Here is a 20280-nt window from a genome sequence, read left to right on the forward strand (position 1 = left end):
AACATGTCAAATATGATACTGATTAAAACATGTCAAATATGATAATGATTAAAACATGTCAAATATGATAATGATTAAAACATGTCAAATATGATAATGATTAAAACATGTCAAATATGATAATGATTAAAACATGTCAAATATGATAATGATTAAAACATGTCAAATATGATAATGATTAAAACATGTCAAATATGATAATGATTAAAACATGTCAAATATGATAATGATTAAAACATGTCAAATATGATAATGATTAAAATATGTAAAATATGATCCTGATTAAAACATGTCAAATATGATAATGATTAAAACATGTCAAATATGATACTGATTAAAACATGTCAAATATGATAATGATTAAAACATGTCAAATATGATAATGATTAAAACATGTCAAATATGATACTGATTAAAACATGTCAAATATGATACTGATTAAAACATGTCAAATATGATACTGATTAAAACATGTCAAATATGATACTGATTAAAACATGTCAAATATGATAATGATTAAAACATGTCAAATATGATAATGATTAAAACATGTCAAATATGATAATGATTAAAACATGTCAAATATGATAATGATTAAAACATGTCAAATATGATAATGATTAAAACATGTAAAATGTGATACTGATTAAAACATGTAAAATGTGATACTGATTAAAACATGTAAAATATGATAATGATTAAAACATGTCAAATATGATACTGATTAAAACATGTCAAATATGATAATGATTAAAACATGTCAAATATGATAATGATTAAAACATGTAAAATATGATAATGATTAAAACATGTAAAATATGATAATGATTAAAACATGTAAAATATGATAATGATTAAAACATGTCAAATATGATACTGATTAAAACATGTAAAATATGATACTGATTAAAACATGTCAAATATGATACTGATTAAAACATGTCAAATATGATACTGATTAAAACATGTCAAATATGATACTGATTAAAACATGTCAAATATGATACTGATTAAAACATGTCAAATATGATACTGATTAAAACATGTCAAATATGATAATGATTAAAACATGTCAAATATGATAATGATTAAAACATGTCAAATATGATAATGATTAAAACATGTCAAATATGATAATGATTAAAACATGTCAAATATGATAATGATTAAAACATGTCAAATATGATAATGATTAAAACATGTCAAATATGATAATGATTAAAACATGTCAAATATGATAATGATTAAAACATGTCAAATATGATAATGATTAAAACATGTCAAATATGATAATGATTAAAACATGTCAAATATGATAATGATTAAAACATGTCAAATATGATAATGATTAAAACATGTCAAATATGATAATGATTAAAACATGTCAAATATGATAATGATTAAAACATGTCAAATATGATAATGATTAAAACATGTAAAATGTGATAATGATTAAAACATGTAAAATGTGATAATGATTAAAACATGTCAAATATGATAATGATTAAAACATGTCAAATATGATAATGATTAAAACATGTCAAATATGATACTGATTAAAACATGTCAAATATGATACTGATTAAAACATGTCAAATATGATAATGATTAAAACATGTAAAATATGATAATGATTAAAACATGTCAAATATGATAATGATTAAAACATGTCAAATATGATAATGATTAAAACATGTCAAATATGATAATGATTAAAACATGTCAAATGTGATAATGATTAAAACATGTCAAATGTGATAATGATTAAAACATGTCAAATATGATACTGATTAAAACATGTCAAATATGATAATGATTAAAACATGTAAAATATGATAATGATTTAAACATCATCGAAGCCATTTTTCCGCTATTTCTAAAATCAGTAGTTTGGTTTGCCTTAGTTTATTCGCTATTATAAAACTTTTGTAAGACCTTAGTCTTTGCCATAATTTTTGGGATCATAAAGTAGATTCCTGTTGTCATTAGTTAATTTCCCCCCCCCCCCCCGTTTCTGGATATTTTTTTCTGTTTCTGATTTTAGCTTTTTAATTACCAGCTATTTTACAGAAGGATTTCATAGCATAAATTCGGAATTTTGTCTCTATTTATCAGCAACACCATGTGATACAGAGAAATGTTCCAGTTGGTGTCTAAAACCATTAGAAGTGATGTCCCTTTAGCCTTCATAAAAATAAACCTCTGAAAGAAGGAAGACTCTGATATAGCACCTGCAGATACTATTGCTTTCAATAATCTAGGCTGGCTCTACGTTTTGGGTCAGGGTGGCACACGATTAGAGCGAGATTGGTTTTGGGTAAAACTGTTTTTTTTTAATTTATTTTTTTTTTTTTATGCACAAGTATTTCTTGAAAACTTTAAGACCCAAACAGTCACAAATAATCAAACGAGCAATGTTCAAACACAAGTTTACTGCCATCATGTGCATATGCTAACAGGGTGACACAACGTTATCCGGGATTGAATGAGGATCAATGAATGTTTCACACTTCCAATACTTTTAAAATATAATATAATATATATATATATATATATATATATATATATATATATATATATATATATGGAAAATACTTATCCTTTTGTACAATGCAAACTTTCTTCCATCAGATGTTTTTCTAAGTACATATTCCAAATTTTTCTCACCTTTTTAATATTAATTTATTTCCCTTCTTTTCCATATTTGTTGTGAAAAGAAAAGTTTATTTCTTTATTGCTAATATTAAAAAAAAGAAAAACACTTTCAAAAGTCTAAAACAAAATAACTTTTTTTTCTTCTAATTTTAGTCATTATTTATCTATGGATTTAATGGAATCTATTGTTTACATGCTCTTTGCGAAACATACCTTTTTAAAGCAAATTAATGCACAAACTATTCATATAGAAAACTTGGGCAGAATTATAGCATAAAATGAACTTACTAAGAGTTGATGTGTCGTAAAACATATATATATATATATATATATATATAAAGACCCAAACAGTCACAAATAATCAAACCAAGTTTACTGCCATCATGTGCATATACTAACAGGGTGACACAGCGTTATCCGGGATTGAATGAGGATCAATGAATGTTCCACACTTCCAATACTTTTATTGTCATTGAAATCAGTGAAATCGCCCATTTTTCAATCAAATCCATTGATTACTTGCTTTAGTCAGGGACACACCGCAGTGCATTGGGAGGAAGCTTCATATGCCTCCTCACAGTAACTTAGTCTACAATACATTGTAGTCAACATTGCACTGTAGAGAACTTACTGTTAATTTTATTAAATTATTTTTTTTATATATAATGGCTTGAATTAAAGTTTAAAATGCAAAAGTCAAGTATCATGGTTCAATTGTAAAACAAAAACATTCATTTTGAATGCACCCATCTTATCAAAAAACAACGAAAAAAAACGTACTGTTGCTTTTATACATCTGGTCATTCTACTTGTGTGATAAGTTCTCAAATGTAAGTGTGATGTTAGATTGTATAAGGGTATATAACTTTAGTTAAAATCAGACTGCTCCTTCTTTAATCAAATTTTTCGATTACCATTTTCAATACTTATTGGAGGCATTCCGATACAAAACCCATCTAAGAACACTCCTAGACACATGAAGTACATCTGTGTGAAATTTAAAAATATTGACTCAGCCGTTTTGGAGTCCATAAGGAATGAACTTGCATAAACACAGCCTTTTATATATAAGTAGAGATGCCATCATGTTATTAAATAACATTTTTTTCAACTTTCCAAATAAGGGAAGCATTTGGCTGGAAAGACAGTATGTAATCCAAAAAAAAAAAAAATTGAATTGACGTGTAACCCCAAAACAAAAACCTACTACAGGAATAAATGTAAATGTGGAAAAACAATTTTGTTGTCTGAGTTGTCAGGGTAGAAAATGACTTACATTTTCAGAAGCAGGTCTGCAACAATAAAACGAGGGTTGTGACCAAAAGGTATGGCCTTCCTTTGTCTGGGCAAGCAGACAAAGATGCTATTCATCCCATTTGTTGAACTATTGTTGAAGATATCTATATCTGTTTATTATGTGTTAAAAACATACCCACTCCTGCAATGAACACTTCATAGACTACTATAATAATAGACGCTTTGATCCTCTTGTTTATATATACCTGTTGTATATACTCTCAGTATACTCCAACTATACTCTTTTTTTTATTTTATTTTTTTTTATTACATTTTCACCCCAAACAAGGTACATTGCCACTTTGGTGTAGGGAGCTACTATCAGGGGCAACAACTACTGGGTACTATGTTGGGATTTGGCCAGCAAGATGTCGGGTCATGTTACACTTGAACCTCTGCATGTCAGTACAGTTGGGGAACTTTGAGTGACAGTGGAGAATTACGGGATGAAAACTATAAATTCGGCTTTGTCTCATTTTATAAAGGTGGTGACTGAAATGATTTTGTTGAATGATGGGGGCCGGGGAATAAATTCTGATAATACGATGACATGGAATTCGGTTCTTTGTTTATTTCTAGGCAATGTTGAGTATTTCTACTAGCGTGTGTATATAATATATATATATATATATATATATATATAATGGCGATTAAGCTACACTGAATATTCTGCGTTTCATCCACTATAGGATTCGTCAGGCTTATGCGCGAATTCTGTGGTTGTTTCTTGTTTTTATATATGTTGAGGATTTTTTGTTGGCCAATCAGCTTTCTAGTATCCACCGCGCCCCTTCCTATCAGCCAATGGACATGCATTTTATCGAACAAAAGATCTGTTTTAGAACTAGGTTAGTGGTTTAAGGTAGACGTTTTCCTTTTTTTTTTTTAAGTAAATACTTAGAGTTTACGCATGAATCTATACTTTCGTATATTAGATTTATGTGAGTAAATGAAGTAGTTATATATATTTATTTATTTATTTATTTATTTACTTTAAATTCAAAGCAATTCATTCAATTATATTCCTAAATTAAAATCTGTATTCTAGTGTATAAGTTTACAGTTGTTTTCTTTGTTTTGCAAAATAGCAAAAAAAAAAAAAAAAAAAAAAAAAAAAAAATGTTAGAACCACGCATTTCGTGAGCACTGAGATTGATAGAAAGATAGTAAGAAAGCATTAACAAAACAAGAAAACATACTTTAGGTATTGTTGAATGTCAAATATTTTCGTAGAACCATGAATAACACATATATTTATATATCTAAGTAATGATTTGGTTTTTATTCATTTTTTTTTTCTTAGCAAAACTCAAAACAGTTCTGCAATTTTGCACGCAAATAACCAGGAATAAACATGTAAATACCGGGATCGTTCATTTATGTAGCTCTTCAGAAGAGTAGTGATGCTCTTGATATATATGATGGACCTTCCTATCGATTTCGATGTATGAATTCCACCACAACACTTAAACTCGGAAATCCACACAGATGATTTGTTTATAGTGATGAAGGCTTTGTGCAGAACCAACCACACTTTTTAGTGCAATAGCTGCCACAAGATGGAGCAGACAGTAGACCAGGCTTTTACATCAGGGCTTTCCTTCTTTGAGCCCAAAACAATAAATGTTAAGGGGTCAAAATGGGGGTCAAAGTTACAAAAATTTGACCTCTACGGTATCTACCAAATAACTCAGCCAATTTTTGGTCTAAACATTTGGAATTTTATATAAAGTGTATTTAGATATAGGGCAAGCTTTTTAATCGATTTTGGGCCGAAAATTTGGCTGCTAAGGAGTTAAATAAAGTTCAAAAGATTTGACCTTTGCAAACTATTCAGCCAATTTTGGGTCTAAACACTTGAAATTTTTGATGTAGATTACCCGGGCATGAGTCAAATTTTTTAATATATATAAGGACCCCAATTTTCCGCGTTCACGGAATCACAAAATTATAGAATTGAAACGGAATTCTGTTTGTTTTTTTTTTTAGTGGAATCATTTTCCATATTAAATAATTCATTTTTTTTTCTTCTTCAATAATATACTTAAATACTTGCGGTGTATAAATATTATCTAATAAATATAAAAGCGAAAATGTTTGTATGTGTGTTCGCTTTTTCTGTATGTCTACAAAAGACTTTTTTCAGAGAAGCGGTCAGTCGGTTCACAACTTTTTAAAACTTTTTATATCACATATAAATCGTAATATCTCAGAGTTAACAACGAAGCTCGCCTGTCTATTTAATTTTCTCGACTTCGGGAAGATAAATATTCAACATTTGTCGCTCGCCGCATGTAGATTAGTCTTTTTCCTATAATGAAAGTGACACTAATTCTGGCGGTATTTTCCGTCTATCGGCGGAAATGTCTGAAAGCAATCAGCTTTTTTTTTTAATTTTTTTATTACATTTTCACCCCAAACAAGGCAAATTGCCACTTTGGTGTAGGGGGCTACTATCAGGAGCAACAACTACTGGGGTACTATGTAGGGATTTGGGCAGCAAGATATCGGTTCACGTTACACTTGAACTTCTGCACGTCAGTACTGTTGGGGAAGCAGGGACCTGGAATGGAATTCCAAAGTCTAGCGGTTCTGGGGAAGAAGCTATTGGAGTAAAAAGATCTTTTACATCTAGGGATCTCTACAGGGTGGGGGTGGGATTTAACAGCCTGTCGGGTTTGTCGAGGGTGCTCACGTTGTGGGGGAACAAGTGATTGCAGTTCGTCAGAGCATTCACCACTAAAATACTTGTAGAAAAGGCAGAGAGATGCAACATTTCGTCGATGGGACAGAGACTGAAGCTTAGATGCCAGTTTAGGGCCTATCAGGTTTGCGACTCTCTTTTGAACATTGTCAAGGAGCGAGAGACTAGTAGCAGATGCACCAGCCCAGATGTGACAGCAATACTCCATACATGGGCGAATGGTGGCCTTATAGAGGTACAGGATACTTTCGGGTGTTAGTAGTTGTCTAGCACGGTAGAGAGAGCCCACCTTTCTTGCAGCGGCCCTGGCAATGCCTTCAATGTAATTGTTCCAACATGTTTCCTGTGAATGTTAGGCCAAGCAGTTTGAAAGATGTACTCTCAGATAAAGAGTCGTTGGCCATTGATATAGGTGGTAGGGAGGCTTTCTTGTAATTATTGAATGAAACTAGTTTAGTCTTGGCAGCATTGAACGTGACCATCTATTTTTGTCCCCATTCCACTACAGATTAGAGCTCTTCCTCTAGTGTTTCTGCCATTTCTTTAGAAATGTGTTCATTCGTCTTCCTGTCATGCCTGCCATAGAGTGTAGTGTCATCAGCATATATACCCATCTCAGAGGCAATTTTGTCGGGGAGGTCATTTATGAATATCAAGAACAATAGAGGTCCAAGGATAGACCCCTGGGGCACTCCCGCATTTATATCATATTGTTTAGATGTACGATCGTCGGGGACAACCTGGATTTTTATCTTATCTAAGAAGGATTTAATTATGTTAAGTATTCTACCAGTGATACCGTATGATCTAATTTTCCTGAGGAGACCCTCATGCCATACCCTGTCAAAAGCCTTAGATATATCTAGAGCTACCGCTCTTCCCTCCCCCACTTTGTCCAGTGAATGGTATACGAGGGTAAATCAAAAAGTTTTAAGACAAGTGATATAAATTCAATGTAAATGAAAATAGAGCAACAAAACAAGGTTTAATTGCACTACTGATTACTTAACAACAAATTTGACAAGTTTCTAAATCTTTTATTCTTTTTTTCAGATAATATTTTATAATATTAACTTTTTGACAGTCCAAAATGAGCTAATTTGAAGTTCGTGCAATCATTAAATTTCTAACAAAACTGGAATGGAAACCGACGGAAATCATTAAAGCTCTACAATATGTTTATGGAGACTCGTCACCTTCTAGAGCTGTTGTTTATCATTGGATCAGACGATTCAAGGATGGTAGGAATGATCTTCAAGATGACCAAAGAGAAGGTAGGCCTTCAACATCAAAAATGCTCAAAACATCGAGCTTGTCAGGAATCTTGTTGAAGAAGATCGGATAATAACATTGAATGAGATTGCTAAGGAGCTTGACATTTCATTTGGGTCAACCTTTTCAATTCTGAAAGAAGATTTTGGTCTGAGTAAGCTTTCTGCTCGTTGGGTGCCTAAAGCGTTGCAGCAGAATCAGTTGAATCTGAGATCAGATCTTTCATTGGCCCTTCTGACTAGAATTGAAGCAAATGAGGCAAACTTTTTGAACGGGTCATAACCGGTGATGAAACATGGGTTTACCTGTACGATCCTGAAAGCAAAGTTCAGTCTAAACAATTGTTACCAAGAGGATCAGCAGGCCCTATCAAGTTCAAAGCAGAAAGGTCAGGTCAAAAAATAATGGCAACTGTTTTTTGGGATAAAGATGGAATTGTTTTATTAGATTTTCTTGAAGGACAGAAAACTATCACCGCAAGCTATTACGAAGGAGTTTCGAGAAAGCTGAAGACTTCATTGGCTAAGAAACGAGGAGGAAAGCTCCATCGTCAAATTCTGTTCCATCATGACGCTCCAGCACACACGGCCAAGACTGTAAGAACAATTTTACGCGAGTTTCGCTGGGAAATCCTTTCACACCCTCCTTATAGTCCTGATTTAGCGCCTGGTGATTTCTCCCTATTTCCAAAACTGAAGGAACGTTTGAAAGGAATAAGATTTCAATCCATAAATGAAGCAAAGAAAGAGGTTGTGACCTGGTTCACTAGACAAGTTCCAGAATTTTATGAAGAAGGAATTTATCGATGGAAACATCGCTTACAGAAGTGTATTGAGTTAAGCGGATCGTATGTAGAAAAATAAAGTTTTCAACATCGATAAATAAAGTTTTTCTTCAATTTGTCTCAGAACTTTTTGATTTACCCTCTTATATGTTCAGAGATTACAGTTAGGATGTCTGCTGTGGAACAGGCTTGTCTAAATCCATATTGTTGGTTAGTCAGAAGTTTAGCATCCCGGCCTTTTGGCCGGGATCAAAGTGTAGTATCTGTTCCGGCAGATACTGCACTTAAGATAATTTGTACCAGTCAATGGAGGGGAAACCCTCTATACTGGGACAATTATTATTTTTGGTAACCAGAGTGACCCCTTTTAGGGGAGCTGGTTTTTACCTCACATTAAAAACGGCCTTGTGCCTAATTTGCTCAGTGGGGGAGCAAATAAATACCATCTGTAAGGTAATGGACTAGAGCATGGTTAATTAAGGTCTCAAATATTTTGGCAAAAAGTGGGAGGAGGCTAATGGGGCGATAATTTAATGGGTCAGTCCTTTCGCCAGAATTCTTAATGCTGGTACAACATAAGCAGTTTTCCAACAGCCCGGAAAGCAATCGCGATCCGATAACACGAGTGAAATGCATGAACATATCTGGGCTTGGTGAATTCATTCACCTACTCTTTCTCTTTTCATTATCAACGTTGCTAAATGCTACGCATGTGGGAATTTAAATATATCAACAAAACACCAATAAAACAGGCGATTGACTTTTTACCCTTTAGACGAAATTAATTTAAATGGAATCAACAAACTCACAATTTACTTTTGATTGCATAAATTACGTTCTAGAATTAGTCGTTAGTTTGTTCATTGGGAGCGACAGCGACACCACTAACATCTCGCTGGCCAAATGAATACAGCTCTTTTTGGACAAGTTGAAAGGTTGCGGCTGGGCGCCTGTCCCGGCCGGGAGAAGGGGGATGCTCCCAAAATGGCGACGTTGACGCTACCGTGTCAGAATGCAATCATCAAACAGTAAGTCAAGCATGTGTCCGAGCTATAACTCATTTTGACATAGAATTTGAAATGATCCTTGCTTTTGTAACAGATTCGGCAGTCTATTGCAAAAAAAGCTCATAGAGAAGTCTTAACAAATATCTTTAACAACAGCTACCATGTGTTGTGTTTGGCACACGTTTTAAATCTAGTTGGTGAAGTATTTCTCAAATTGATAATGTTACCCAGCTCACTACTTTCATCAAATCAGCCTTTTTTAGAAAGCCAAGCCGAAAAAAAAAATGATATTTGAAATGGCTTGAAAATTATTTGCCTACAGAGCAAGTGAAACTACCCCGTGTCACAGAGGCAACCAGATGGAATTCCTGGTTTAATGCTGCCAAATATCACTCATCTTTCATACAATTTTATGAAGGATTCTTTAAGTAAGAAAAGAGTCATGGCCTTGCAGTAGAGAGAATTATTGAATTAGTAGATGATGATCCTTAATCTGCGTCTAAATCTGTATTTTATTACAGAGAACTGCATACGTTTAATAAAAGCTTTGACAAGCTTAGAAGAAACTAAATCTTCACTTGCTTGTTTTGTTTATAATATGATGGAAGATGTGAAACAGTATTTACATGCTGGTATATCAAAATTAACATTTGGCCTTGAAACTGACCATCTTCTGTCTGAACTAAAAACTTCAGAAAGGGAGAGAGTTATCTCAAACTTCCAAGAATTGTTCAGCCTCTTTTTTACTAAATTGAATAAATACCTGGAAGCCCACCCTGTGTATAACTTTTACAATGCAGCTCGTATATTTGATCCAAGACAACTACCCTGTATAAATCACAATATGGATACATTTGCAACTATTAAGACTTTCAAATTCCTTCTATTGAACTTGTAGAAGAATTCCAAATTTATGTAAACTGCAAAGAAAACTTACCAAATCCTTTTAATATACCAGCATTTTGGAATGCAAATAAGAGCAAGTTTCCTCTTTTAAAACAGATTGCTGATAAAGTCATATGGATACCTGTTACTAGTGAATGTTGAACGTTCATTTTCTCAATATAAATATTTAATGAATAAAAAACGTTAAAATCTAACCCCTGCGAATACCAAGCAATTCACAATGTTATACTTCAATGGAGACTTAGAAAAAAGATTTACTGATTGCTAATTTTATATGGAAAATATTAAATTTCAAATTTGGAGCTGTTTTTCAATTTGTGATATATTTTTAAATGCTTGAATTAATGATTGAAATACTGTTTTGCAAAAAGTTGTAGTTTTAATATACTTGAAGTTATTTGTTGTAAATACTTTTTGTGATGATAAAAATTCCAACATGTAAAAACATTTCTTCAAATAGAATAAAAGTTTGAATTGTTTTATAAGTTTTAATTTATCTCAATTTTCTCTTAAAAGTATTAAAAATTCAATAAACATAAAAACTAAGGAAAATTAAATTTTGCAAATGTGAAAACGGGAAAAAACGGAATTAATTAAAAGTGGAAACGGTATCAAGGAAAATTTGAAACGGAAAATTGGGGTCCCTATATATATATGCACATAAAGTTATGAACAGTACACAGGGCCTGAACAAAGCCGGGCTGAACTGATAGTGTTTGTGTGTGTGTGTGTGTGTGTGTGTGTGTGTATATATATATATATATATATATATATATATATTGCAAGAACACTGTCCCAGAAACCGCCGGTACGGATGGTTACTCTGCACATAATTGTATAATATTAAAATCACTAGATTATGGTCCTACTAAGGTAGTTGAGCATTCTAATTATTTCTTTATACACATAAAAATCTTAAAAGTTGTTTAAAGACATGACCACGTTATCATCATTTTCTCAGCACGCTTTTCCGTGTATACATTACCTACAAAAAAATGAGATCAGGAAATCTTTGGGCATATTATTTTTTTTAAACTAAGTTCTATTAATTTCCCACATAAGCAATGGTGGATATTTCCACTACAAAATAAAATTTAAAAAAAAAACAAGAAAACGCAGGAAAGTAATTTGAATTTGTAATTAGTTTAGTACTTTAACGTACATTAACATCTGCTGCCAATTTAGTAATTCTTTTTAGTCATTCACATCATGTTAGATTTTATTACTCAAGCAGTTACTGTGGATCAGCCTCTCTCTCTTTTTTTTTTATTTGTTTATTTATTTATTTTAGAGCTTTCACCTGTTTGTCAGTCATGGGTTTGATTACCAATTTCAAGATCACTCAGCCGTTCTATTGACTGGCCATCCTATTCATTTTTTTTTTCTCTCTCTCTCCTCTATCTTCATATAAAATACAGCTGTTGTTTTATTTCAACACTGCTTCAACTTCCCAGTTTTGTAAAAGCAAACAGTAGCAATATAACAGTCAGCTTTGTTCCATTTTAATGAAGTCTGGCAGATCACCAATCTATAATAGTTGTGACTTTTTTCTTCATCAACAAGTATCTAAGCTTTTGTCTTTGAATTAGTTCATCCATCTTAGAGTGAATATTGTACTCAATCCTTAGAACCACTAACTAGACACAAGAATTTGGGATTAAAAGTATCATGTCTACAAAGAAGTAACTGAAGGCTGTGCATTAAATTTGTCTTAAATTCATAATCAGAACTTGTATGCTCAATTATATAAATTATATTTCATTAAAAGTTGTTAAGAGTATGTGTTCATAATTTTTCATATTAGAAAGTTCAGTGAAAAAGGTCGGAAATATTTCAGTGAATTATTTAGTTGTAAATGAGCCAATGATAACAAAGCGATTGCAGCAGTTTGCGTGCATGTGTTGCACTTTGTGAGTTAAGACATGGCAGGCTGAAGGCCCAACAGAGGGATGCCGAGGGTCGCAGGTCCAGGAACCCTGGCTCAATTGATTTATTGAAGAAAACTTTAGGTTTTTAAAGGATTGAGGTGGCTCCCAGAAAGGCTATTTCGGATAAATAAAAAAAAATCCACTGATTGTGGGTTCAAAATATAATTATTTGTTTTTATTAATTCAGGCTAATGTATGCACAGACAATGTGTGCAGAAACGAGTTTAAACATTTTTATTTTGGACACCGAAGGGTAAACTTCGGTGCTACATACTTAAAGGTTTTAAGATACGTTTTTAGCATGAAACAAACAAAAAAAAAAAACATTTGAACGTGTATCTTCAAACTCGTCTGCACTCGCATAGCAACGTAACTAGTTTTATTAACATTTTGTAAAGGATAATCAACATACGTACAATATTTACGACAGAATAATATGTTCCCTAAAGAATGAAAGAAAGTTTTAAGGATTTGTTGAGGAGATAGAATCACATAAATATATTGGTGCATTGAGACGTAATCTCAATGTAAACAGCAAAGAAAATGGTGTGCTTTTAAGATACATGTTACTCGTATAAATACTGAAAGGTGTATTTTCTTTTCTTTATGCCTTCAGTTTTTTTTGTTTTTTTTTTTAGTTTGGGAAATGTGTACATAGAAAATTCAACAAGATGTTGTGTAGCGGGAGATGACAGGAGTTCATATCTGAGACATGTATAATGGGGGACTTCATATTATTATTACGGAGCTGAGACATTCATACAGTTCCTAACAGGAGGGGGAGATACATTACTTGAGGGGGGGGGTTATACAACGTTCATTAAAGATGATGACAAAACACATTTACCTTTTCGGTTGTAAAGACGACACGAAGACAACCAGTTATAAAATGTTAAATGATTTCTTTATTCATCTGTCAGCCGATTTATGATGTCAGGAATTCAAACTTGTATGACTACATGGTCTATTCTTCTTCCCCTTCACCTCTAAAGGGATTAGTTCTGCTAACTCGCTTCCGACTCTCATCTCTAACTGACTCTATCACTGTGACTGTGATTGTGATCGTCTCATCTGTGATTATCTTAACTTCGAACCCTATTTCAATATATTGAGAATCTACCTTGTTTGTGATGTCCGAAGTGTGATGTTAACCAATGTGACTTTATCACGTTTCAATTCACCTGTGCCCTTGCACATGTATTTACACACCTGATAAACAAAAGAAATCCGTAAATTAAATTGTATCATTAACCTATTTTTAATTTATAAACTCGCATTGTATATTCTTTTAACTGACATATTTCATATCCAGTTATCTCTAACAGAATGGACACTCGCTTTATCTCTGACATAAATAATATTTAGTTATTTCTAAACGAATTAACAATCGACTGCATTCCTAGGATTTCAATTTATCCATTATCTTTTAACACTTGCCTAGATGGTTCGATTCTAGCCTTTTCCTAATATCATTTTCACTTATCTAGTCTGCCTTCTTACTTATGAGAAGAGGACAGCCCTTCTCAGGTAACACTCAGAAGGGATAGGATATCTTTAAATACTGATCTTTTTGAAATGGTAATAATCATCCCTGATTTTACGTAGCTGATCGTATATTGTCCGTATAAGTTTTTCATTTTCAAGTGTCCAAATATTTCATCTAGTATTTAACTTTTCATCACAGTTTGGCCGGTGAGAAATAGAAAATCACAACTCATCTGTGCATCCATGGTTTCTTTTTTTTTTTTTTTTTTTTTTTTCAGTAAGCCAAGCTGAATTGATGTAATTCATCCATCTTGTAGCTTCACTTTGTGCCTTATTTTATCCCCTTATGCTTCCTTTTGCTATTTTACTCCATAATTGATTTCTCATAACAATCTCTTTCTCTTTTTTTTTTCTTCAATCTCTCGCCTTTGGTGTCAGTTTCAGAGAAATATATTTTTGGAACGAATTGCCTAAGCAAATTAAAGTAGCTCAAATGTAGATTACTCGAAAATAATTTCAGAAATGATGGTAACAAATTAATTTAAAACAACAATTTTTTTTAGATCTATTTATTAAGAGAATCTAATCTGTATATTTATAGAAGATTTGTGAGAGTGTAGGTAATATCAACAGATATCTTCAATGTAAGCCGATGTTGCATGGTCCATAGCTTCCTCCTGTAATAGCATTTTACTACTGATGACGATCTTTATGATAAGGGAGCCACATTCAAGCCAAACCTAGACAGTATATCTTCCAATTAATCTTCAGTCTGGTATGGTCACAGCATCTCGTAGACTTGTACTTGGAAATACACTCTTCTGAGGTTCAGCAGTATATGTTGGTCCTTTTTACACTATTCATGCATCTTAGCAGTACAAATATCTGCATTGCCGTGAATGCACCTACATTATGGTTGAGTTTGCAGTAAACCATAACTGGCCGCATCTTTACCTTATTCCAATGTATCACAGCCATCAATGGAGTTAACCTTATTCAAATGTGCAGTCCTTCAGTTGTGTGGTTATCTGGGCATTTTTTTTTTTTTTTTTTGCAATCCATGATTTTCTCTGCTGGTCACAATAGCAGTAAAGTCAGATTCACTGATAAAGATGGTCGCACATGTGGGGACTTTCTTGTTGGCAATCCAAACTGCACCTGTAGGTCTAACAGCTTTTATTGCATCGATCTCTAACAACAGATCAAACTCCAGTGGTTTACCACACACTAGCAGTCATTTTCAGTGTAGCATGCACGGGATGCAGCTCCAATAGTTATAACATCTACCCTTGCTATCTTCTAGAATTGGCATTGATTCACATCTACTATTGTATGCAAACATGCTGTATTGATTAATGCCAAACACCACATCCCATTAATCTAGACAATAATCTTCAGGAGTACTACATTTACATCTTGGTGGGGAGAGTAGGCTGGCGCTAATGCCTTATCCCTTTCTTCATTTCACGAGCAGTTCTGAACTCAGTCTTGCTGCATTGGTAGCAATGGGTTCTACATCTTTGGTAGTCTCTTGGTAGGAATGCCAGATTTGTACCCATGCTCACACTATTTGGTCGCCCATGGTCAGGGTCTCAATTTTTGATGCCTGCTGGTGTTTGATGGAGAGGGCATCAAGGAACTCCATAACAAAAAACAGTTTGGCAAACCTTTTGAGACTAACTCAAAGGCAGCTAATTCAACCAACTGTTTGATGTTGTTTGCATAGATGTCTACTTGTTCGTCAGTCCATTTAACCATGGTTAACTTCCTTTTAGGCTATGAGCACACCATTCGTGAGCCTCTATTTTCTTGACATCCAGTTAGTTGCTCTCATTCATCTCAAGTAGAAGGCCAATGCATCCCCCTCCAGATACATTAGGAGCAGGCTTGCCACATCATCAACTTTCCAAAGTCTTGTTACCAACCGCAATTTCCTCAATCACGCCACATCTTCCTCACCAGTAATAATGGCTGGAATAGCTTTAAAGATAATTTTTCATAACCGAACAATATTTTTAGGAAATTCCTATCTCAGTCACATAAATTCTTTTCAGTTGAGAACAAAACACACAAGTCAGATTTTCTCTTTTTTCTATGACGAAATGTTCGCTTATTCACCTAAGCAACAGCAGCTGTACTCTTCTGTTTCCTTTCCAACTGAGAACAAGTTTAAATATTAATGAGACAGCATCCAAAGATGAAAGACATGCCAAACAAAAAATCTGTCTTTTATACTGCCACCTTTGACTTGTGTGGGTGTTTATTATTATGCTTCTTCACATTGTTACCAGCGTATCATTGTTCATATTTTTTGAAGATTTATGTGCCATATTAAAAGTTTTTAGATAATGAAAAACAAGATAATGCTGGAGAAGAAAGTCTTCATATACAAGTTTGTTGGAAGTTTATTCCCCCCCCTCCCCCAAATAGAATGCTATAATCCCTGTTCTCAAAGACAATTCATTTCGGACTTTATTGTCAATTGCAGAAAACTTTTACATAAACATTTTGCTAGTTTCTTTTTAATAGCTTTTGTCTATAAAAACTGCTCATTTCCTTGGTGTTATGGAAGAGTTTGTGTTTCATTAGATGTGTTCTCATTGAACATTTGTTCAGGATTCACTTGCATCAAATAATATACATTATTTTTTTTTTTCCTGATCTCCAGTTAACTTTTTGTTTTTTTTAGTCCCCTAATTTATCGGAGAAGGACCTATATTTTCAGTGGCGTCTGTGCGTGCATCCTTTAGTCCGGACGATTGCCAGATAACTGTCCATTAGTTTTTCCTGAATCCAGTATGGGTGATCCTGGCAAAATTCTGGTTCACGTCCCTTGGGACTTTTTGTGGCTCTTTTTTCATATTTCTCAACAAAAACTTTATATGTCTGACTTTATAGGGTTTTTTCATGGTGTTCAACTCAAATATACATGTTAAGGGCTGAAACTACACTGTTATTCATTTATATTGGGATTCGGCATCCCCAGGGGCTCAAAAGAGGTAAAAAAAATGCCCTAAAATGACACGTTTTGCCCATAGTGCTTGATCAGTCCAATAGGTTTTCCTGAAACTTGGCCAAAATGTGGAGGCTATTGTTCTTAATATAAATTTAGTATGGGTGACCTTGGCAAAATTCTGGTTCGCATCCCTCTGGGATTTTAAGGGCTAAAAAAACCCTGCCTTTTTGGAGCTCTTTTTTCATATTGCTTAAAAACTTGATATGTATGTCTATATAGTGGTTTTCCATGGTGGTGAATTTAAATATACGTCTTAAGGTGTGAAACTGCATCATTTGTCCATTTTCACTGGGATTTGGCATTCCTAGGAGCTCAAAAAGGGTCATAAGTGCCCCAAAATTGTAAAAAATAACTTTTGCCCCATCCATTAGATTTTTCTGAAACTTGGCAAAAATGTGAAGGCAACGTTGGCCCTTCACACTTCTCACATTCATTTCTTCACTATTTTTTTGTGGCGTCATTTCACATGCAGAACCAGAGGGGGACCACGCACGCGCTGCTTATTTTTCCTAACTTGTTTCTTATCATTGACCCTCCACATACTTACGTTTTTTTTTGTTTTTTTTTAAATGTGATATTTAATGACAAAGATCCAAAATATTGATGGTCCTGGGTATGACCTTTTAAACCAAACCATCATCGTGCTTATCATAACTGATAATGAATACCTGCATCATAAGTCGGTTTCGTGGTTGATGCTGGATTGTCTAAGTCTCTGCACAGGGCTACATCAATAGATGCGTAATCTAATAATGAAAACAAATGTAATTATTTTACACTAAGATTTTTTTTCCAATATAATCCCCCCCCCTCCCGATTGATAAGACACACTTCATAAATAAGTACTAAGCACATATATTAAGCATTATGAAAGATAATTCCAAAACTAATATACTTAAAACAATCTTACAGATGGAAAATAAGTCTACAGAAACTTTTATAGTCTACATGTAATGCTGCGCCAAATGGGCAGACATTTGGCAAATAATTTATTATCAGTATTATCGTCGTCATCATCATCATCATCATCATCCTTAAACCATTACTGTCCAATTTTTCTATACATGTGTTTTTAGTCTTCTATGTACCTTTGTCAAGGTTTACTTCTAGGGAAAAGTATCCTCATGCCAGGTTGTCCTGGCAAACCCCTGTACAGAGAGACCTGAGGCACTCAAGAAAATATAAATTATTCATGAGAAAAAAAATATCCTTATTTTTTGGTTTTTATTTAATTAAGTCTTAGATCAAGATATAAATGTGACTCGGGACAAATTATCAAAACTTAAAATATTATTTTAATTAATTTTCAAGGGAGCTAATTTAAAAACAAATATATCTACATACACTAGAATAAAGTAATTTTTGTTGATATTTCATACAAAATACAAATAATATCATCTGATGTGGAAGTTAAATTTCAATTTTCAAATATGTTTTGTCTGCCTCTGTTTATTATGGGAATAAAAACATTTTACTGTTACTTTGTAGTAACAAATTTAATACTGCATTATTATTAGAAGTGCTATTGGTTACATTTGCTATTGAGAACAAAGATGGTAATTATTGAAAAAATATTCCTAATTGGACAAAGTATTTTCTAAAAGAAATAAATCGGATTCCATTTTATTGTTCCAAGGAACTTGGTGGTATAATATATGAGAACTTACGATTCAGAATGAAATATTAATTTTCTAGAAAGTAATATATCAATGACAGAAAGCAAGAATCCGACTAGCTTTATTACATGCACGCACCCTCATATGCTTAGTATTATGAACCTATCCTGACAGCGAGCTATACTGTGACCCTTTAATAAAAACAAGAGGTCATATTCTAAAATACTTAAAAATCAAAAAATTCACTGCTATACTGAAATCCGTATAAAAATACAGTTTACAGAATTGAAGTTATGGTCTTATAGATTCTTATTTTTCATTTTTATGGAGTAAAGTTCTCATTTGGAAGTCCTAAACTTTGTTCAATGTTGTGTTATTTACATGTGATTTAAATGTTAATCAAATTACAGATAAAAAAATGTTAGCAAATATTTCATTTTCTTCAGAATCCCATTTTATAAAACAAAAATATTATTTTATAACTGCATAACTATCTGCATACATAGAGGAGAGAACTTGAATGCCTATCTCTCTGTACATGGGTTCGTCAGGACAACCTGGCATGAGGATACTTTTCCCCAGAAGTAAACCCTGACCAAATATTCAAAATCACATCATATTCTCGGCCCAAATAAGATCTCCTCGGTATGACTAACCCATACTAGTTTTTACCACGAATGATGCACCTTCTCCAAGTGATGTTACCTCAAGTAGCAACATAAGTCATGATACTCCACCAGACTAGGCAAATTCTTGTCCTAGAATCCACTAAGATCGAAAGACCACAAGAAAGGTATACTATAACATCTTTAAATGCTCAATTTGGGAGAGGGAAATAATGTTCTCAACTTCTTTACTAACTCGGTGTTTAAGAGGTGAAGGAGAACTTTGATGGAATATTTGAGTATCTATGGATCTCACATATAGTGTTCGCCATAGGAAAGGATCTCTTGATTTCTGAGAACTTCGACTGAAGTAAAATGGAAAAAAAAAAAAAGAGAGAGAGAGGGGAGTCTTTTTAATAAAACTTTTAGATTTCTCAATCTAATAAAAGTGGTTATTGGATAGACAGAAAAACATCTTTTATGTTAGTACAAATTATATAAGGCTTGTGATTATTGTTTTGTGTGTGAATTTGCTATGAATACAAAGGCAAAAAGAAAAAAAAAAACCTCAACAAATATCCTGGTATCAGAAAACAAGGGTATCTTGATCTGACTGTTTGTTTATTACTTTGTGTTTGTGAAAAGGCGATCCTGCATATCTCTATTTCTCTCTCTCTCTTGAATATATACAGCAATTAATGGCCTGAAGCTACTAATGGCTTCGATCTATTATTGTTTTGCAAAAAATAAAAAAACATCCCAAAAATAATGATACCCATTTCCATCCATGGAACAGAATGTACAGAATGATATATTTATTGCTGAAGGTGATACAATGGAGAAAATAATGCATGAGAACAAAGGTGCTTATTGTTTGATAAATTAACCCTTTAAGATGATAGTTAATAAATCAGAGGTGTGCCTTTCAAGGTTGCCTGTTGATTTGAGAAACGTCTATATATCAATATGATAACATGTATTATTTTGTGTGTCATGCTGACATTTT

The 20280-nt window shown here is 33.1% G+C and overlaps 1 protein-coding gene and 1 pseudogene across 16 annotated transcripts in view; both read left to right on the top strand.

Moving 5' to 3' along the window:
* Positions 1-20280, top strand: part of LOC145303601 (muscle calcium channel subunit alpha-1-like) — a 1244232-nt gene that overhangs the window by 721723 nt on the left and 502229 nt on the right. The window lies entirely within an intron of this gene.
* Positions 8935-9079, top strand: LOC145240531 (U2 spliceosomal RNA; annotated as a pseudogene).

The sequence above is a fragment of the Euprymna scolopes genome, chromosome 19 (assembly GCF_053919585.1).
Source record: "Euprymna scolopes isolate OS-2025 chromosome 19, ASM5391958v1, whole genome shotgun sequence".
NCBI classification, from domain to species: Eukaryota; Metazoa; Mollusca; class Cephalopoda; order Sepiida; family Sepiolidae; genus Euprymna; species Euprymna scolopes.